General features: G+C 42.7%; 1 protein-coding gene across 5 annotated transcripts in view; it reads left to right on the top strand.

The window, feature by feature from the left end:
• Nucleotides 1-23131, top strand: part of INPP5K (inositol polyphosphate-5-phosphatase K) — a 470513-nt gene that overhangs the window by 269265 nt on the left and 178117 nt on the right. The gene's annotated exons all lie outside the window — the stretch shown is intronic.

The raw sequence follows: 23131 nt of genomic DNA, 5'->3' as shown, positions 1-23131 counted from the left end.
CCCCAGTATGGACAGAATGCTATGATAATGCAGTATTTGCATTATCAGAGTATGGGCAGAGTCTGCTGTCTTTGTGCTTAACACATGCTTTACTACAGTATGTACAAGAGCTACTTCCTTGGTAATGCGCATGTACTGAACCCCATATTGTTGGCTTATTTACCAGAGGTTGTACATAGGCTTCTGCCTGCATGCATAGTATCTGGATTACCAGAATATGCATAACGGGCTGGTTTCTCTGTGCCCAGTGACTATTTTTCTGAGCATGGCCAGGACTGCTTCCTATGTACCCTTTATCAGCTGGTTTTATGGTCTGTGTGTTGATGACTTTCCCATGTCTGTATGTGAATGGCTACTCTGGTTACCTGTTTGTAGATGGTTGTTTACTGCAGGAAATACATACATATTACAGGTGTTGCTCTTGACCTAATCATCTTGAAAAAGGATTTCATCCTAGTTGTAGACAGACCTGATTACTATTAGATCCCCTTCGCAATGTCTTTCTCTAGAACTGTCACTGTGGGCCAACACAGAAACCAGGAAAGGTTAGTTTTACTTGTAAGATACTTAAACACTAGTGATCTTGCTACCAAATTCACAACATACCTGTAGGAAAGTACCCTCTTTTTGGCATGGTTACGCCGCTTTTTGCCTGCTATCAGTATGCTTATACTGTTTTCACTGTTGCCAGTATTGGTTGTATGATTCCATGCACTGTGGGGGCTCCATCCACTCTAGGGGCTCCTTAGAGGACTCCCCAGTATTGTTCCTACCAGTCTTCTAGGGTTTTCCAGGCTGCCTGCACTGCTGCCAACCCTCAGACAGGTTTCTGCCCTCCTGTTGCATGACCAGCTCAAGCAGGGGAAGGCAGAACAAAGGATTTCCTGTGGGAGAGGTAGGTAACACCCTCTCCCTTCGAATTAGGCGTTACAAGGCTCGGGAAGTGTGCCTACCCAAGCCACCAGTTTTCTTTGAATTACACATTTGATGCCCTCCTTGCATAAATCGGTTTGCACCAGCCCAGGGACTCCCAGTCCCTGCTCTTGTGTGGAACTGAACAAAGGAAAGGGTATTGACCACTCCCCTGTCCATCACCAACCCGGGGGAGGTGCCTAGAGCTCCTCCAAGTGGCCACTTGATTCTGCCCATCTTGAAAACAAGATGTGCAGAGGGCCCCTGGAGGCATCTGAGTGACCAGGACAGGCAGGTGACATCACAGCCCCCTCCTAATAGGTGGTCAACTTGCAGGGTGACCGGTTCTGCTTTTAGGGCTATTTAGGGACTCCCTTGCGGGTGTGTCCTCAGATTTGACATGCAAGACTCAACCAGGACTCCTCTGCATTGTTTACATCGACTTCTGGCCACTGGAACTGCAACTGGACTCTTCAGGAACTGACAAAGCTGCAACTCCACTGAGGACTTCACTTTGCAACATTGTTTCTCCAGGTCCTTCCAGCAACGGAAACATTTCCCCGGCTATGCATCCTCTGGGATCGGTGAGGCTTAAGCCTGCACCAAGAACTCCCATGGAGTGAAGGAGTCACTCCCCTGAATCTGCAGGCACCTACATCAATGACTCCAGCTGTGTGGGTGGATTTCCTCTCCTCTGGAACTGTGTGGATCCTTCATCACAGGTGGTGGTCTGGAATGGCCCCCTTGGTCCTCTCTGCCAGATGTCCAAATTGGGAGATGGTGAGCCTTTGACTCTCCTTGCAGGACAGTACCCCTGTGCACTGCGACTCTTGCAGCTACCAAGGCTTGTTGTCTCTTGCTCCAAGGGATCTTCAGCCCCGGCCCCCAGCACTTCTTTCTGCCAAGCACAGTCTTCTCTCAGCTGCTCCAGCGACGTGGACTCCTCTTCAGGTGTGCTGACTGAGCCTCACTGCGACTTACTGTGCCTGCTGCCAGTGGGTTGCCTGAGGGGGCTGAGACTGCTTCTGTTGGCTCTCCCGACTGCTGAGGATCACCTTGGATTCCCCTCCAAGGGTTTAGTCCCCTGGGCGTTGCTTGTCCTCTTCAGCTTTGAAACTCTTCTTTTGCTTCTCTTGCATTTGCTGAGGTTTGTTTGTGGTTCTCCTACACCACTGACCATCTGCGACCCAACAACAGATGTGGGCCACCATCTGCTCTGCTTCAAAGACTTCTCATAAGCCCCTGTGCTACACAGCTGGTCTTCTTTCTCTGTCGACCTGGTTCTTCTTCTGCAGAAGGGTGGGTAGTAGCTCCTGTTCCCACTGGACACTCCATCGTGGACTGGACTCTGTCCCCTTCTTTTTCAGGTCCTCTTCTTCCAGAATCCACCACTGGTTTCTTCTAGACTGGCCCTGTTCTTGCGTAATCCTTTGTCTAAGTCCTCCTGTTAGTCCTTGGGAAAACCAGGTACTTACCTCTTCTCTCCTTGTTCTTAGGAGTCATTCTGGTACTCACCTCTTGGGGTACCTAGTTCTTCCAGCTCCACTCTAACAACTCCACATCCTTGGGTAGGGGGACTGTATCTTGCATTCCTCTTTCTTAGTATGTGGTTTGGCCCTCCCCTTAGGCCCTCACTAATTTCATTGAGTATTTCCACTGCTTTTTGTTTCTATGCCAATTTCTGATTGCTCTTGTGTGTGTGAGATATATATATATATATATATATATATATATGTGTGTGTGTGTGTTTGATGGCATGTGTAGCTGCAGATACACGTGCTGTGCACTGTTCCTGCCATCTAGTGTTGGGCTTGGAGTGTTACGAGTTGTTTTTCTTCGAAGAAGTCTTTTCGAGTCACAGGACCGAGTGACTCCTCCCTTTCGGCTCCATTGCGCATGGGCATCGACTCCATTGTAGATTGTTTTCTTTCCGCCATCGGGTTCGGACGTGTTCCTCTTCGCTCCGTGTATTCGAATTGGAAAAAGACAAAATTCACTGAAAATCGTCGGTATTGTTTTCGATCGCGAAACATCTTGCATCGACACCTCAACATCGGCGAAACACAGCTTCGGTGGGCCAATGGGGCTTCCGCGCCCAGCCAGGGGCAGGTCGGCCCGACCGCAGAAAACGTCAAAGCCTAATGGACCGGACCCCATTCCGTTTCTGCCCACAGTGCCACGCCAAGTATCCTGATACACAGACCTTTCCAATCACGTACGGATACTGAACAGCCAAAGGCTAAAGTCCCCAGAGAAAAATCTCCATTACGCAAGTTCTCCCCAGAACATTCTCCTCTGCCTTCTCCGTTAAGAACAATTTCACCTCTTGCCACCCCCACTGCACAGTCACCCACACGCACTGTGCAGTCGCAACAGGATACAGACCCTTGGGACCTCTATGATGACCCTGTGTCGGACAACAGTCCTGAGTGCTATCCCTCAAACCCTCTCCACCTGAGGATAGCACCTCATACACCCAAGTATTGTCTAGGGCTGCTGCATTCCATAATGTGAGCATGCACTCAGAGCCATTGGAGGACGACTTTCTCTTTAATACCTTGGCCTCCACGCATGCTTCCTACCAAAATCTGCCGATGCTCCCAGGCATGCTTAAACATGCCCAACAAATCCTTCAGGAGCCCGTGAAAGGAAGAGCCATTACAGCACTGGTGGAAAAGATATATAACCGCCACCGTCAGACCCAGTGTTCATTACACAGCAGCTGCCCCCAGACTCGGTAGTGGTTGGAGCTGCGTGAAAGAGAGCCAACTCGCAATCATCTGGAGATGCACCACCTCCAGATAAGGAGAGTAAAAAGTTTGACGCAGCAGGGAAGAGAGTAGCGTCACAGGCTGCCAATCAGTGGCGCATAGCAAACTCTCAAGCCTTCCTCGCACGATATGACCGAGCTCATTGGGACGAGATGAGTGATATCATCCAACATCTCCCCAAGGAATACCAGAAAAGGGCTCAACAAGTGGTAGAGGAGGGACAAGCAATATTGAACAGTCAGCTACGATCTGCATTAGATTCCGCTGACACTGCCGCAAGAACAGTGAACACTGCAGTGACAATTAGACGACATGTCTGGCTAAGATCCTCAGGTTTCAAGCCAGAGATTCAACAGGCGGTCCTTAACATGCCATTCAATCAACAATAACTGTTTGGCCCACAAGTGGACACAGCCATCGAGAAAATGAAGAAGGACACGGATACGGCCAAAGCAATGGGAGCGCTCTACTCGTCCCAATACAGAGGGACATTCAGAAAACCGCAATATAGGGGAGGTTTCAGACAACAGCCTTCAGAAACATCCACCTCTCAAACAAAACCCACCTACCAATCACAATATCAGAGAGGGGGGTTTCGCGGGTCCTTCAGGGACCTTCCCAAGGTCAGGGGGGAAATTTCAGCCCACTAAGCAGGCCACTAATAACAAGCAGTGACTTGCCCGTCAACCTCCCCCAACACACATCCCCTGTGGGAGGAAGACTGAGATTTTACCACAAACATTGGTCAGACATAACCACGGACATATGTGTTCTATCAATTATCCAACATGGTTACTGTATAGAATTAACACATTTTCCTCCAGATATTCCACCAACAGTGCACAAACTGTCGTCGCAACATCTAGCAATGTTACAAACAGAGGTGCAGGCACTATTAACAAAACAAGCCATAGAACTAGTACCTCACCCACAAAAAGGAACAGGGGTTTATTCCCTATATTCCTTTATTCCCAAAAAGGACAAGACACTAAGCCCAATTTTAGATCTCAGGACTCTCAACCTATTCATCAAATCAGAACACTTTCACATGGTGACACTACAAGTTGTAATCCCCTTACTAAAACAGGGTCAGTACATGTCAACACTGAATTTAAAAGATGCGTATTTTCATATACCCATCCATCCATCTCACAGAAAATACCTCAGGTTTGTCATACAAGGAAAGCATAACCAATTCAAAGTATTACCCTTCGGGATAACAACAGCCCCCAGAGTATTTACAAAATGCCTCGCAGTAGTAGCAGCCCATATAAGGAGACAACACATGCACGTATTTCCATATCTCGACGATTGGCAAATAAAAGCCAACACTCAACAGCAGTGTCAAAATCACACACGTTACGTAATAGATAACCTACACACACTAGGGTTTTCTATAAATTACCAAAAATCACACTTGCAACCATCCCAAGTTCAACAATACTTGGGAGCAACGCTCAACACTCAAAAAGCGATTGCAAGTCCAAGCCCACAAAGGGTACAGTCATTCCACACCATGGTACCAAAGATACAACCAAATCAGCACTACACAATCAGATTTGTGATGAAACTCCTAGGCATGATGGCATCATGCATCGCAATTGTCCCAAAAGCGCGGTTACACATGCGGCCCTTACAGCAGTGCCTTGCAAACCAATGGACGCAGGCACAGGGTCAACACCAGGATCTAGTGTTGATAGACCGCCAAACACACTATTCGCTTCAGTGGTGGAACCCCGTAAATTTAAACAAAGGGCGTCCTTTTCAAGACCCTGTGCCTCACGCCATTCTCACAACAGATGCATCAATGATGGGGTGGGGAGCACACTTTAACAATCACAATATAAAAGGACAATGGGACAGTCAACAGAAACAACTACACATAAGTCACTTAGAGCTGCTAGCAGTCTTCCTAGCACTAAAAGCATTTCAACCTCTTCTAGCTCACAAGCACATTCTTGTCAAAACAGGCAATATGACAACAGTGTACTACTTAAACAAACAAGGGGGAACACACTCATCACAACTATGCCTCCTAGCACAAAAAAAATGGCATTGGGCAATTGACAACAATATTCCCCTAACAGCGCAATATATTCCAGGCATTCACGATCAATTAGCGGACAATCTCAGTCGAGATCACCAGCAAACTCACGAGTGGGAAATACATCCCCGGATACTACAAAAATACTTTTGCCAGTGGGGGACACCAGACATGGATCTGTTCACCACAAAACAAACCGCAAAATGCCAAAACTTTGCGTCCAGGTACCCATACCCTCAGTCCAAGGGCAATGCTCTATGGATCAATTGGTCAGGGATATTTGCTTATGCTTTTCCCCCTCTCCCACTCATTCCTTTTCTAGTCAACAAACTGAGTCAAAACAAACTCAAACTAATACTCATAGCACCAACGTGGGCACGCCAACCGTGCTACACCACACTGTTGGACCTCTCGGTAGTACCTCACATCAAACTTCCAAACAGACCAGACCTGTTAACACAACACAAACAACAGATCAGGCACCCCAATCCAGCAACGCTCAATCTAGCAATATGGCTCCTGAAGTCTTAGAGTTTGGCTAACTAAATCTTCCAAATGAGTGTATGGAAGTCATTAAACAGGCAAGAAAACCTACCACCAGGCATTGTTATGCTAATAAATCGAAAAGATTTGTTTTCTACTACCAAGCAAAACACATCACACCGTTAGATACCTCCATACAAGACATCGTAGGTTATTTACTGCCCCTACAAAAAGCAAATCTCGCTTTTACTTCCATCAAAATACATCTTACTGCAATCTCTGCTTACTTGCAGATTAAACAAACAAAATCACTATTTAGAATACCAGTCATTAAAGCCCTTATGGAAGGACTAAAAAGGATCATACTTCCAAGAACCCCACCAGTACCCTCGTGGAATCTTAATAGTGTACTTACACAACTCATGGGTCCACCTTTTGAACCCATGCATTCTTGTCAAATCCAATACTTAACTTGGAAAGTGGCAGTTCTAGTAGCTATCACTTCACTACGAAGAGTTAGTGAAATACAAGCGTTCACTATTGAAGAACCCTTTATACAAGTACACAAACATAAAATAGTTCTCCGCACAAATCCAAAATTTCTGCCAAAAGTCATCTCACCGTTTTATTTAAACCAAACTGTGGAGCTCCCAGTCTTCTTCCCACAGCCAGACTCAGTAGCAGAAAGAGCACTGCATACATTAGACATAAAAAGAGCACTAATGTACTATATAGACAGAACAAAACCATTTCGTAAAACTGAACAATTGTTCGTCGCTTTCCAAAAAACCCATGCGGGTAACCCTATATCCAAACAGGGCATAGCCAGATGGATAGTCAAATGCATACAAAATTGTTACCTAAAAGCTAAAAGAGAGCTACTCATTACACCAAAGGCACACTCCACTAGAAAGAAAGGAGCAACAATGGCCTGTCTAGGTAACATACCAATGACAGAGATTTGTAAAGCAGCCACTTGGTCCACACCTCATACTTTTACCAAACATTACTGTGTAGATGTGTTAACAACACAACAAGCCACAGTAGGACAGGCTGTATTAAGAACTTTATTTCAAACAACTTCAACTCCTACAGGCTGACCACCACTTCTGGGAAGATTACTGCTTTGTAGTCTATGCACAGCATGTGTATCTGCAGCTACACATGCCATTGAACGTAAAATGTCACTCACCCAGTGTACATCTGTTCGTGGCATGTTCCGCTGCAGATTCACATGCACCCTCCCACCTTCCCGGGAGCCTGTAGTCATTTAAGTTGCAATTAGAAATTGTATATATGTAAATAAACACTACTTTAGCGCAAACTATGTACATACTTATCTATTCCAGTGCATGGACATCTTTACTATTCTCATTCTACCACTCCTACCTCACCCTCTGCGGAAAAACAATCTAAGATGGAGTCGACTCCCATGCGCATTGGAGCTGAAAGGGAGGAGTCACTCGGTCTCGGGACTCGAAAAGACTTCTTCGAAGAAAAACAACTTGTAACACTCAGAGCCCAACACTAGATGGCAGGAACAGTGCACAGCATGTGAATTTGCAGCGCAACATGCCACAAACAGATGTACACTGGGTAAGTGACATTTTCCATATATATATATATATATATATATATATATATTTGAGTAGTAGTCCTGCTGTTCTTCCTGCACTCGCCTATCGAGGTTGGTGCTCAAAAATGGGCTCAGGACCCATTTGATATGTACCACCACATATAATTCAAACGCTGGCACTCCATGCAACCTCTGCACTTTATTCACATCCAGAAATCCATTGCATATCAAAGAATCCATCATGACACAAAAACAAAAATGGGATGACGCGTTTCAACCATCAGTCTTCTTCCTTGGCCCACAAGTAAGAAAATGCACAGACCAAGTGGCCCTTCATATTTCCAATATAACACCTTCTACACATCATAGGCATAGACCATTTTTTTTATTCTATATTATTTCTCTTAACTTTTCTTTTCACCCCACCTTCTTTACTTCTTATTTTCTTCTCTTATTCAGTACTTCTAATCTCACCTATCCCACTAAACATAATACTAACATACCTACAACATGCTGATTTAACTGATTGGTTGGCCACTTTGACAATACTATCAAAATGAGATTGAGATTCAAATTAATCTTGAACCCTGAACAACTAAACTCTCTCATATATCCCAAATCTGACTAGCCAATGTGAACAAAAAGTTCCTCATCCTTGTTCAATCCCCAAGGATGTCGACTGTTTAATCGAATAATGTATTCAGATTCCAACTTTCTTAGTTGCCTCTCTCTGTCACCTCCCCTCAGGGGGCCCAACACTCTATCAATACCAAAAATGTCATCTTTTCCACCATCCCTCCATGTGCCAAGTTACAATGGCGAGCTACCGGGTACGTTACATCCTTATTCACAATTGTTCTCCAATGTTCAAGAATCCGTTTCTTGAGGGGAAAAATCGTACTCCCCACATATTGTAGCCCACATGGGCACACAATGACATAGATAGCAAAGTCTGAGGTACAACTCAAACATTTCTTAATGCTCTCTTTTTTCCCAGTAGGTAACATATAATCTTTACGATTTGTACTATGTCTACATGCTTTACGCATTTATAGAAACCTTGTTGTTTATCCAGAAAGGTTCCCTTCCTTTTAACTGCATAACTGTGTACCAAGATATCTCTCAGAGAACTACTTCTCTTATAAGTTATCATTGGAAGAGGACTAACTAACTGTCCAATCACCCTATCAGCCTTGATCAAATGCCAATATTTATTTAGAATCTTTTTAACTTCCAATGAATACGCATTAAAAGTAGTCACAAATCTCAGGGTTTTCATATCAGTCTCTTTCTTTTTTGGGACTAGTAACGTTGCCCTTTGAACTCCCTCTACCTTACGGCAAGCATTCTTAATGGTTTTGTTTGGGTATCCCCTAGTTCTAAACCTTTGAACCATTATCTCTTGTTCCCTTTCAAAACTTTGTGGTGTACTGCAGTTTCTCTTCGCACTAAGTAATTCCCCATAGGGTATGCTCCATTTAACACTGGACGGATGGTGACTCAAGGCATGCAAGATACTATTTCCAGCCGTGGTTTTTCTGAACAATCTGGTGTGTAAGGTACCTGATTCAACCCTGACCTCTAAATTCCATAATCTGTCTGTGTATTTTATGTGTGAAATTTAAATTCAAACAATCTTTTGGTAACCAATTCAAAAAATCAAGTAACTGAGGTTCAGGACCATCCCAAATCATGAATATATCATCGATATACCGTGTCCAGAAAATGATATGATGGAACCATTTTTCATTTTCGTCCACCATCACAAATTGTGTTTCCCACCACCCCATGAAAAGGCAGGCATAACTTGGGGCAAAGCAACTCCCCATCGCAGTCCCGGTTATTTGCCTGTACCAATGATCTTCATACATGAAAAAATTATTTTCCAAACAAAATCTTAACATTTTCAAAAGCAACTCAGAATGTTCCAGGAGTCTGAAGGGTTTATCCCTAAAAAAATGTCTTTGAAGCCTGATTAGTCAATTGTCTCCTATAGTTACAGTATTCATCTGCCAGTGTTCCAGAATGCACAACTTAGTTGTGGCTATAGAAGTCACAAGCCATCCATGCCCTATGCATAGCTACACCTCTTATCTGACACATTGTGCAGCAAAGCCAGTTGTGGAGATCTAGACAGTCACTTCTTACACTCCTGAAAATTTAGTTCACACTGGCCTCCAACAATCTCAAAGTGCAGTCTAGCCTCATAGTCCATATGTAGGTTGTTGCATGCATTAGAGACACAATTCCAGCACATACCATGATCAAAAAGCCCCATCCCCTTCAATGTTTTTGGGAGTCCATTCCAATAATTAATAATCTTAAAGTACTGAAATTTCAATGTAGATTCCATCTTATGGTCATGTAACAAGGTAGCTCAATTCTCAGAAGTATGTTCTAGAAGTAATAGGTTCTGCCAGTAAAACCTAGATGCATTCAAATAGGTCTCAAGTACATATTAGTAAAAGGTACTCATAAAGCCCTGATAACAGCCCACAATTTAACCCCCAATTCCTTAAATAGTGCAAGATGGCTGATTCAAGTCCAGTGAATGGGGGTATCCTCAATTTAGTCCAGGCACAGTGCATTATTTGCCAATGTCTAGTAGTCACTGGGCGTCAGACCTTAGTCCATTTGAAACTCGTGGAAGACTCAAGGCATGCATCCAAGGACTAACTGATCAAGATATTGTAATCCCCTTTTGCTCATTGTGACCATTGTCCTATCTCATTGCTATCTGAATTCCAGTGTTATGGTATAGGAGAGCCTTCTTATGAAGTGTTGACTTGCCCCATAACAATTAATGTAAGTACTTCTATGCTGAAAACATGCCTGTCAGTATAGGATTATGCACCCTTTATGGATCTAAACCAGGGCTGTGTATCAGAAGCATTGAGATAGGCTATGAAGGGAATTTGTGTTCTAGCTCCACCCACAAAGGAGTGGTTTCATATTGTTGCAGAAAGCATACTAATTGCGGTAAATGAAATGCTAAGCAATAAAAGCCATATGCCTCAGCCTAAGGCCACCTCATGTTGTGCATATAACTTTGTCACTTTCATTTTGGGTTTATGAACCCTTGCTGCATACACTCTTATTTTTGTTTGTGAGTAAAATGTTATCGGCCAATAGGAATGCCTTAATTTGCACTACTTCAGTGTCCATTCCTTTCACTGCTGGTGATTGGAACATTGCAACAGTCACTGTGATAACTGGCATCACTGCTTTGTGCCTCTTTTAGTAGTAATTGTCCTGAGAAGGAATGTACCACAATTGATGTCCCCAGTCGGTGAAGTATAGAGCCAACAAACTTTAGTGATAATCATCACCAGGCCCCATTCTCCATAGATTCTGGAAGAAGAAATCCCATTCCACCTGATTGATTGCCTTCTTAGCATCTAATTAAATCTGCATGGCAGTCATTTGCCAGACAAGGTGTACCAACTTTCAGAGTATGGGTACACAGAGAATGTTGGGGAGAAAAACCAAGTTGAGATTTATGAGTGAGAAGCGGTACCCCTTTGCCCAATCTGATGACTGAGCTCTTAGCCAAGATCTCTACATCAACTTTAATTTAAAAAGTAGGGTGATAACTGAAGCATTCTAGGGGATCTCTTCCTTCTTCAGGAATCAGGATGGCTTTGGTCTTATTAGAAATTGTTATCTCTTTAAAGGCCTGATATACTAAGGGTATAATGAGGGGTTTACCAGCTTTATTATACTCACCCTGGAAACCCATCCTCTTCTGGAGATTTGCATGTGGCCAAGCCACACACCGCTTACACTACCTTATCGTCTGCAGTTTACCATTCATGAGAACACTACTCTGATTTGACAGAGATAAACGAAAGGAGCTTCGAAAAGCATCTTCCTTTTCTTGGTTAGTGCCCTTATCCAAGCTAAATAGTTTCTCATAGTATGTGGCAAATCTTTCAGTGACATCCAGTGGATGTGGAATAATCTCCCTATTTTTGCTTCTGATTGCGACTGTTAACAATTGTGATTCAGTCTTTTGCACATAGGCAACCAACATCCTTGCTTTTTGTCCTTGCTCACATTGTCCTTGTGAATTACAAAGAACATTGAAGTAGAACCTATCTGATTCCAATGCTTTGTTAGCAACAGGGTTCTGACTAGCATATTATTGTGCTAGTAAGTCAATGACCATATTTTCTACATGAAGTTTTTACTCTCTACAGTATCTTTTATGGTTTACAGAGCCCCTCATCAGCCATCCCCTCCAAGTGGCCTTACCCACTGCCCATAATGTTTGTGTGGAGGTTATCCATCCCTCATTCGTCTTCATTCAGCCAAATATGAGACTGTGGTTTTGCCTTGAATTTTTTTTTTTTAACTGTATTTTATTTTCATTCATAAGTTTTCCTACTTTTCCAGCTCATGGTGAGTTGGCTCTCTTGGCTATAACAAGAGCCAAGTATATTGATTGGCTAGTGGCCTTCTCGTTGTTGGGATGAAGGTTGACTCTCAGCTTACAAGCATCAGTTGAACTGTCTGCGTTTCTGTCTGTGGCCCTGTCAATTGTGTAATCTGGTGCCAATATTCCCTAATATCGGGACATACCCAGACTATATGTGGGTGTTTTGTATCCTCTAAATGACAGTGGGGACACAATGCTTTTAGAGTGGGATACTATTTATTAACCCTTTCTGGAGCAATATAAGTTTTGTACAGGAAGTTAAAATGTATTTCCCAAACCGAGAGACCAGAGGTGCATTAAACAGCACTCCGTCCCACACTGCATCGTCCATCTCTTTGCCTAGCGAGCACTCCCAGCTAAGTCTGAGTTCAGAAAGGGCCTGTTTAATTGTTGCACCAATGCTCTCTATATTTGTGTCACTGCCTTGCTTCTACCAGTCATTGTGCAGACTCGTTGAAGTGCTCCTTGCATCAGAGGTTTCTCAGTGTTTGTGAATCAGGTCATGCTGATGTAAGATAAAATAGTTGCATGTGTCAAAATGTTTTATTTGGGATATTATCTTTCAGTCCCATTTTGGTAAACTGTAGCAATGCATTTCCATCATAGAGATTGACCACTCTGTGGTGACCTACTCTTGATCTGGAACCGGTCTCCTGGTCCGGACCTTTGCTGTTACATTAGTATATAGGAGCGATACCAATCAACAAAAATCTGATCCCAATCTCACAGAGCCTGTCAACATGTGTATATAACCCTACTAGAGTATTGAACGATTTTTCAATATCTGTGTTAATAGTTGCTGCTTGCAAGGGGGTGATAGCAGAGGCTCCTAAAATTACCAGCAGGCGTCTAATATTTAAGGCAGCGTTACATACAGGCAAGAACAAATGTGGACTGGGTGGATTATTTTATATATATTTGTGAGTAGTTTGTTGGCTAGGGCCTTACTAAGTAGCCTATAATTTGTATTAAGCATCGACAAAGGTCGATACGATGAACCTTCAGGATGTTCCTTCCTTGGGGATAGCTACTGCTATTGCTTCACACAATGAGCAAGTTAGGCTCTGTTGATGCCTTGCCTCGTTATACAATTCTGCTAATACTGGAAGTAGCATATCAGGCTAGAAGGAATAGAACTCCACCAGGATTTATTTATTTATTTATTTCATTGAGAGTTTTATATGGCACAAACAAGACCCAAGCAGGTGACAGAGCGCTTTACAAAATAATGAAGGTAGTTGAAAATACACTTAGTAAGAGGTAAACATGTACAAGGTATATGAAATGAAGACAGGAGTTACATAGCAAAAATTAAACAAAAATAATGAATATTGGCAAAATCTGGTAGGGTGTCCAGGGAATGCGTAGATGTTTGGGAAGCTGAAGAAACAACATGGATCTCAGTGCTATAGGTGAAGTCTTGATAGTATGGAACGTTAGGCAAACCCGAGCAACGTCTAGCATGATGACACCGGAGTCGGGGGTTTAACTCTATGCAATCTCTTTCAGCATCCTTCTGACCTCATGTAACCCAATTTCCTCCCCCCCAACCTCTCCCACTATCCCATGCCACAACGCTTCCCAATCCCCACCCTCCCTTTCCCCACCAATATATCAGTTACCCCTGCAGAGGGCTAGTTCAGGTGGGCCCTAACCAAACCCTCCTAGAGTTCTGCCTCACTGGAAGTAGCACAGTGTTTCTATAATATTACATAATAGGTCTTAAAGACCATATTTATTTCAGTATGTAAATGTACTGTACCCCTTGAGCTGTGTTAATCGTGACTCTAGACAAACACATTTTGATGAGTTAATTATCCATGCCAGCAGTCATCCCTCCCTGTTACCTTTGATAAGTTTAGTTTGGTAGGTTCTATTATTATAGCACCTCCATTTCTCAAACAATTGAAACAATTTCTCCTTCTTGTCCAGTAGGGATGTCTGTGCGTTGGGTCCCAGTACTGTCTCTGCCTCAGTCCTCCACATGTTTTTTTTCTTGCAGGACAATCTCTTTATGGAGGGTGGACTGGTTTTGGTTGGAAGATATCTCATTTACCATCTGGCACGGGGTGGTGTGATCTGTTGTTTGTTAAACCTTCGTACTACCGCACAGTGGTCAGTAATGCCCCCTGCCATATTCTCAAGAAATATCAGGCAACAATCAATGCTGTTACAAAAGATAATCCATATGTAAATTTCATGTGGGCAGAAATGGAAAATAAAATTCTTGTCTGTGGAGTATAATAGCCTCAATATATCAATTAATGATTGATCACTTATTAAATCTTGGTGTATTGCTCTGTCACTATAGGTTTGGAGATCAATGAACCCTGTTCTATCTAAAAATAGGTTATGTGTCAAGTTCAAATCCACACCCAAGACTACTGGTGACTGCCCAAATTCAGCCCATTTGCTAAACACATATGGCAAGAAAGCCTGCTTGTTAATATTTGAGAGCATGGATTGAACTCACACCCATAATCGAAATGTCTTCAGTTTCAAAAAGATAAGGCGGCCCTCATCAGATGTCCATATGGTGTAGCTTCTTATTAATTAATATTGTGAGTCCACATTTCTTGAAGCGAATACATGGGTCAGAGTAGGCATCATGTTAGTTTAAGACTCTGGTGCTACAAGTAACTGAACCAATCTAGTCATGTCTCACTCAATTTCAGGGATTCTGTCTTTGAAAGATTTGTTGCCTGTGTAAGCACCAAATCTACCCTTTTAGTGTGAGGTATTGTAACTTCTTTTCACTTGTTATATGATTGGTTAAACCATTACCATACCAGCATATAATGAAGTACTTTTTTGATTTGACAGTATAGATAAATGCATCTCTGAAGATACCTCTGCTTTGGGATCACGGTGTAATACAAATAAACTGTCGCTTTTTCACTAAACGTTGGTTGGTGGGCTGTGTATGTTAAGTCCGGTTGAGGCCAAAAAAGAGGGAAGATGTGGAAAGGAGAAATAGAAAGATGATGGTTTATATCCAGTTTGCAAAGTGTACCTCCAGTAGCGAAAGTTTATTTCAGAATTATGTCCTGAGTTGTTTCCTACATTTTGATTGTTCCTGATTTAAGGACAGATTTACCACCAGTTAGTGGGTCAGAAAAGAGAACGCACCTTGGGGAAGTAATTCGCATTGAAACAATTGGAGTCGCGGTCCCCTGAAGGCTAGTCTTTCACGGAGTCTGAGCTGCTTCTCCGACCTCAGTGTCTCACAGTACAGTAACAGCAGCCCAATGTGTGCTCCATGGTCCATCTCCAATCTCCAATATTCAGGCAGTAGCAACTAACAGTCAGGGTCATTATGCACAGCCTGAGCTGTGTCTCTCTCTATTTCTCTTGCTTCACACTGTAATGGAGCTCCACTACAGCTACTGAAAGGAAAATACAGGGTCCCCTGAGTTAGGGAGTATTAGGGGCATTGAAGCAACTATGCTGGTCACTAAGGTCCCCTGTCAGAGATTACCAGGTCAGTGGACACAGTGTTTCACAGAGCTCACTCACAGAGCAGTTATCTTGGCTGCATTCCGGGTCCTACTCCTTAGCTCTAGCACTTTTCAATATTTCCTTGAACTGCTGGATGAAGTATAAAACAAACTAAGACCTCTCACTAGTATTCCGAGGACGTTCCGTTTTACCTGAGAGTCTTTATACTTGGGGATGCTTCTCTGGTGACTTCTACTCTTGTTTTTATTGAAGCATGGATGTCCAGTAATTACCTTAAATTTAGTGATAACAAAATGACACTTTTCTGCATTTCCTCTTAACCATTCAGTCCTTTGTCCTCAAATGGCTAGATTCTTCTAATATTCTAGGTTGAACCATCTTATTGACACAGTGAAATTGTGTGGCCACATTTTAGACACTTGCCTCAATTTACAAAAACACAATAATACTGTTGCAACTAGTGCCAGCCATAAATTTGATTGATTTAGGAAATTACACCTTTTCTGCTTGAAGAGGATCTAAAAAAGTGACACAGATGCTGATTCTATTCATACTTAATTACAGGAATGCTACCTTCATTAGCATTTTTCAAATCCATCTGCCCCCACGTAGAGGCTCCTTAAATGCTGCTGTTTGTTCTTAGTATTTTTAAAATCCATCCGTCCCCACTTAGAGCATCCTTAAGTGCTGCAGTTTGCTCTCTGGCGTTGCTTGCAGCATATTAACCCAGTACTTCAGTCACTATTCTGTCTTCCCAGTGAAAAAAGGCCAATATGCAGACTTTTCTGCTTGCTTCCCAAACTCTTACACTCCGATTTCTTGCACTACCTCACAAATTTGAAGATCGCAGGGAAAAGCCTCACTCTTCACAGTTCGACCTCCCTTGTTGGGATAAAAAAGTAATTGTTTGAAAAAATATATAATCTAAACCAGATGTTTTCTAGATGTGCACCCAGAGTTTTGAATCCTATTTTGTCATCCAGAAATAGATTTGTTTGCTACAGAAGAAAATAGAAAATGCCCTGTTTACTCCTCAAGGTTTCCAGAACCTTATTTCCTGTGGAATGCACTTTCAATAAGTTGGTTGATGGGATTACTCTACACTTGTTCTCCAGTCCCTCTTCCTTATAGGATGGTCAACAAGTTGAGACTCAGCGAAGATGATACTTATTGCTCTGAGTTCACCTGGCCAGTGGTGGTACCCTGTCCTTCTGTCAGTGTCCATTCTGCCATACAAGGTTCTTCCATTGAGGTCAGATCTGCTTTACGGGATGTCAGGCAGAATCTTTTGTCCCAACCTACCACCTCTCAACTTGACTACCTTGCTTATAGGTCCTAAAGTATGGATACTTGAAGTTTCCTGATAACGACATGGCCAATCTGAGGGAAGAGAAACACTCTTCTGAAAGGTCATCCTATACATTCAAAGGTAGAAGGTTTTGCATGTGGTATATCTACGGTCAAGCAGACCAGAGAATGTCAGGAAGAGATGATATTACCTTACCTACTTTTATCTAGCAAAATCTAGTTTACTGTTTTCTTTTATTACAGTATTATTATTTATTATTGTAAAGGTGTTCCCCTGGCATCTTTTGTCACTATTCTAGTGATTAAAGATTCCTTGAAGGTCTTAAGAAAATGTTTCCTCCAGTTCCACTTACACAGCCTCATCCTCCATGAGAATTGAATGTAGTTCTCTCCTTGTTGGTGGGATCTGCCCTTGAGACAATACACAAGACTGAGTTACAGCACCTTTTGTGGAGAGTGGAGTTTTGAGTGGCACTTAATTCTGCCAAAAGGGAGAGTGAGCGTCAATCTCTCTGTGTTGAAGAACTATACAAAGGTTTTCATTGTGATAACTTGTCAGTAAGAACTCATCCTATGTTTCTTCCAAATGTTATAATGCATAAATCAGACTATTTCTGTGCCTATTTTTTCCAAAACCAACGTCGCAAGCAGAGAGACACTCTCAATAATAAAAAAATGGCATTAGCATATATTTGGACAAGGCTGAATATTTCTGGAGGATTAAGCAACACACTGTCAATTATGGTACTTTAAACCAGACCATAACGAGGCAGATAGTGTCTTCTGTTGTATCTACTATGCGAAACCTAATAGATGCTTACCTGGTAAGCTTAGGTTTCCGTCCATTAGGGAAAAGACCACTACTGCAGCTCTTGTAAGGAATGTCCCCATTCCTCACATCTGTAAGGGGTCCACTTGGAGATCGGTCCATAGGTCTGCTAAACATTATTGTCTGAACTCTGAATCCAGGATGGATAATTAAGTGGGTCAGGCTTCACTTACATACCCTATTTGTCTCAAGGTTCAGCTCTGTGGCCCAATTGTGTTTTAAAAAGTGTGTGAGCTTGCTACTCCATTGTACCATTTTGATGGATATTTCTAAAGGCCGACCCATCTCCTTTAGAATACTCACAGGCATCAGACTGAATCTGGAGATTCCCAAGCAGTAGCTCCAGCGCACAGCTAAGTGGTTCCATGCGGTTCTGTGGAGAATGTGCACCACCCAAGTAGAGAAGTAGCAGAGCCGCATGTAGGCACTGCCTCTGCCCACTCATGTTAGTTCCTTTTTTCTGCACTCAGTGATGCAGTTTTGGAGCTCCACTTCCTACTTGTTGGTATTCTGAAGAGCTCAAAAATTGTCTTAAACAGTTTTCTATTGAAGAAATGTCTTCTCCAGAAATGACAGGCTTCAGTCACTGCCCTGAATGCACAAAGTAAATGCTGGTTATGGACCCCTACGACATATAACCCTGATGCTTGGACTTTATATTCTTTTGAGAGGTGCACCCTGATGCACATGAAAGTGATCTGAGAGCATATCTGTATGTTGCCTAGAATAATAAACAATAGTGGTTGAAGTAGCTGTTCTGCTCCAGCTCCAAGTCATGAGCTGATATCATTCCAGATTGTGAGACTGATCCCACACTAAAATCTCCATCCTTCTCAAAGTCATGGTGTAAGTCAAAATCCAAAGCAATTCACAGGTGTACGAAGATGAAGTGGAGTTTGACTGCTACTCACTACTCAAAGTCAAGCTGGAAGTCACACAGTCGGCACTCCAAGAGACCATCACCTCTACTGTTAACGAACTCCAACCCCACTCATCAATTGGTCCTGATCTCCCCAGAGTTTCTGGGGCATTGTCGACCACGCTGCAGAGTTTTCTCAGAGGTCTTGGAGCATGAGGGGCCTCCAACTGCACTTCTGCCTGCAGGTTCTTCCCTGGCAACAGCAATCCCCATAGAACCCAATTTTGGTCCCTTACCAGTGCCGATCCAATCATAGATTCCAGTTTCAGGGTCTACCCAGACTCAACTGGCACCTATGCAAGACCCAGCCTAGACACCAGCCTCCAATCTTGAACTGATATCAGCCCGTGTGCCTGGTCTGTGTTGTGCTTTGAAATCATTAAAGTGCAGCCAGTAACAACTGAGCCAGATCCCTCGTCCACTACCCCAGTGTTGTCAGAGGTTGGAGGCCCTGTTTGGATGTGTTTTGCAAGACTTACACGATGTTTCCAATGACACAGGCGACGACGAGGAGGCAGACAACTTTCTCCCTCTTCTTTATACAGTTAAGTGGCTTTGGCCCAGATGGATTACGAAACTGCTCACAAAAATGGGTTGCAACTTGCAGCTCGACTTTTTGCGTGCTGTATCTAATAAAACAGGAAGTCGCAGGGGTTTGGCAAACAACCTTTCTAATTAATATTTATTAGGCAGGTCTTACCCAGTGGCAGTTGCCACTGGATAGTTCTAGCTAGGTCAGCGTGTGCATAGGAGATGTGTTTTTTGTGTTGCTTATAACTCTGGCACTATTTGAGGAGTTTCCACAAAATGTTCGAAAAAAAATGCTCTTTTTGCCTAACTTGTGCATGGAAAGTTCTAGGCGATCCTTCAAGCGACTGGCAAGGGAAAAAGGGGGGGTCCCAACACACAAAATCCCCATGCATAGAACTTGTCACGAGTAATGTCATATTGAAGGTCATTAGCATGGTGGGGGTGCAAGTTAGAGTTTACTCAGCTAACTATATCTGGTAAACTTATTTTATTTGTTTTTTTTTTGTTTTTTTGTTCAAAGTGTTAATGTTGTCACTGACATATTTACTTAACAATAAACTTACTATGACCTTACTTTAAACACATTTTTCCACACAGCTCACTACAATGTCACTTTAACATAAAACAAAAATTAAAGGAAATGGGCTGCTTTTAAAAAAAACATGCCTACTCTCTCTGAAGTTGCTACTCTGATTTCCAAAGCGGAAGGTATCCAAGGAAGACAGCTTCTCCTTTGTGAATCAGTTACCACTACATTTTAGGAGTCAGTAATTGATCAGTGGTTTGTGACTGGAATTATGGCCACGAACCATTGATAATATGGGCTGAAATTCCATTTAGAAGGATTGCCCAAAACACACCTTCCAAATTGCAAATCGATAATCCTTTCTAAACCCACTTTGTGATCCGGTAAAACTTCCAAATCTCAAAATGGATTTAGTACATAGGAAAATGTGATTTAGCAGTCACAAACCATTAAATGGAGCAATTTGCAGGGTTTGTGAAAGCTAAATTATTTCTACATCTTGTGGTTTATTTGGGCCTAAAGAATTCAAGTGAGTTGGCTTCCTCTCCAGGTAGGAGCTGGGCTCAAAACCTGGTCCATCAACAGGAGAAAGTGCTTCTTTGTAGTTGTGGTAAACCACAAAGGGGAAGTCCTTGACCTACAATTGCCCACTTTTGAAACAAAGTGAAATTTGCTCACAAAAATCCTTCAACCACTACTAGTCCCCACAGCGCGTTACTGCCTTTCAATGAGGCACTCTCAGACACTTTTATGGCTCCCAATACAAAATCATATTCGACCACTCCAGTTAGTCACCTGTGGTTAGGCAACATAGGCTGGTTCCTCAGCACCTTATGGTAGAAAGCCTAGTGGTGCAGGCATCCACCAGTAAGTTGAATCCAAATGTGTTTCCCTCCAATCTTCCAGTCAGGGAATCTAAGTGCATTGGCGCTTTTGGGAAAAAACACTAATTGGCCATCCTAGCCTAATGCTTTCTGAACATGGTCTGCCTCCTGGATAGATACACCAGTGCAGTGTGGGCATATCCAGTTGATCTTGCCAGCAATCCCACACAATCTGAGGGCAACATTTGATCAAACCATTCAGGATGGGCAGGACGCACTGAAGAACATGTTGCGTCCTGACTTTGATACCAGGGGCTATGTGGGTTATGCCATGGTCATGTTTATAGTGATCAGATGAGACGCAGAGACAACAGGATTTTCAGGAGATATCCAGATTCTCTGAAGGACCTGCTCTTTGATGACTGAAGACTGTTCATGAGAAGGCTAACTAGGGCCAAGTTACGACCTTTTCCTATCACAGGCTATAGCTTCAACCACAAAGGGGGTGCTGATCTTATCAGAATCAGGTTGGGAACACTGGGTAGACATTTTAGGGATCCCTAGAGATCCCAGAACATTTCTTTATAGTGCATTGGGGAAAAGCTGTGATTTTAGCCAGTGTTTGACATTTGCAGGGCATTCTGGATGAGAAATCCTAGCGGGATCCACACAAGTCACACCAGCCTGGACTCTCCTGGGAGTATAGTTTTGACAATGTCAGATTTTAGTAGGTTGCACTTGGTAGAAACCAAGCTGAGGCCCAAGTGCCGCAGCTAACCACATGATTAGATGGGTCAATTTTCAAGGCAAAAGCTGGAAGTTCATGAACAAAGTTGTATATTTTGAAGGTATTTTGAGCATCCCAATTTACTTTGAGAAGCCGAAATGCATCGGTTTTGAGCACGAATAAATGATTTGAATACCTGCATTGGTGTGCCGCTTTCTCTTTGCCATGTAACAAGGTGGTGACAATTCTGAGCTCATATTCACTGAAAACAGCAAAGGTTAAACTAATGTTATAGTTAGGTGAATAGGTTATTGAACTAAAAAAAAAAAAAAATCACCAGGTATAGTTAGCTATAACTTGCGCCCCGCATGCACTGCTTATGACCTCACATATTGCATCACTCATGACAATTTGTATTACATCATTTATGACATCTCAAATGAGATCATTGATTTGATGCCGTCACTGATGACATCACCCAAGCTTCGTTTTTGCACATATTGCTCTATAAATTTGTATGGCTTGAGAGGCCTGAAAGTCCAAAAACTCCAAAATAAGGAAGAAAAATATGAGGCATCATTAATTCTAACACAGATAAAACTCCCTTAGGTGTAGAAAGCAGGGGGTAGCGTAGTTCACATTAACAATCAACAACAGATATGTGGGAATCCCTCATTGCATACGGTGTTCAGTCTGTATACAGTTGTTCAGGGAAAACCAAGTTCCTCCAGATACTCAAGCCCTGTTACATATCTAACGCTCCCATACATACAGTATTTGCCTGTATCGAACCCCTGATAGTTACTGATCCTACATTGAGAAATAAAGTGGATGTGGGTAAAAAGAAATGTTACTGTTAAGACTTTTCACTCTATTGAGAGAGTTTTCTCTGTACTACACTACACTGTTTGCAGGCAGTGAAACCTTCATGTGAAATACACCACAAAGTATTAAAAAGTGTCTTCTAACAACAGCATGCACTCTGTGTAAAACTAATCCAAAGTGCGGCTATTCACCTAAAGTAACCAAGATCTGAAAGTGCTAAAGATCATACTTCCTGCAGCCTTCAAGCCTTCATACAATGGTGGAAACTTTACAAATGACCCATTTTCTGAAACACTTTTCAAAATGTTTGGCCCCGGGTGGGCTTCTGGAGCCTGTGATGGCTTGAGGAGGGAGGTCCACATGGCCCCCCTCCCCCTATTCAATATGTTCAGGCCGGTGGGTGGGCTCCCCAGCGCCTGTAAAGGCTCGGGTATGGTGACTGCGAATACCTTTCCCATTAATAAAAAAAGCAATTCTGCAGGAGTCTTGTGGATCTTGGCAATTTTGGGGGGTTTTTGTTTTTCCTCGTTTGTTTTTGGCCTGTGAAGTTCTCCAAGAATCTTACGAGAATCTCTAAACCCAACCGTCGAAGTATCTATATTTTTGTTAACCTTAATATCTCAAAAACTACTTGACCAATTTACACCAAATCACAAAAAGCACACTTGGCAGAACCAAGATCTAGCTTTCTGCCAAATATGGTATAGTTCTATTTAGCAGTTTTTGCTGTAGCCTTGTCTATAGAAGCCTTTGGAAAATGCATGGGGATTTTGCTTTTTGAGACCCACTTCACACACATACCCCGTCCCCCAAACGGTGGATCACCTTGAAGCTTTCCATGGACAAACTAGTCAAAATGCAGCATTTTTGTTTTAGAAAGTTTTGTGGAGATTTGTCAAAATTATTAGCAACACAAAAATGCTTTTCCTATGGAACTGTTGGAACTATTGACCTAACTA

The sequence above is a fragment of the Pleurodeles waltl genome, chromosome 3_1 (assembly GCF_031143425.1).
Source record: "Pleurodeles waltl isolate 20211129_DDA chromosome 3_1, aPleWal1.hap1.20221129, whole genome shotgun sequence".
Taxonomy (NCBI): domain Eukaryota; kingdom Metazoa; phylum Chordata; class Amphibia; order Caudata; family Salamandridae; genus Pleurodeles; species Pleurodeles waltl.
This window is presented reverse-complemented; position numbering and strand designations above follow the sequence as displayed.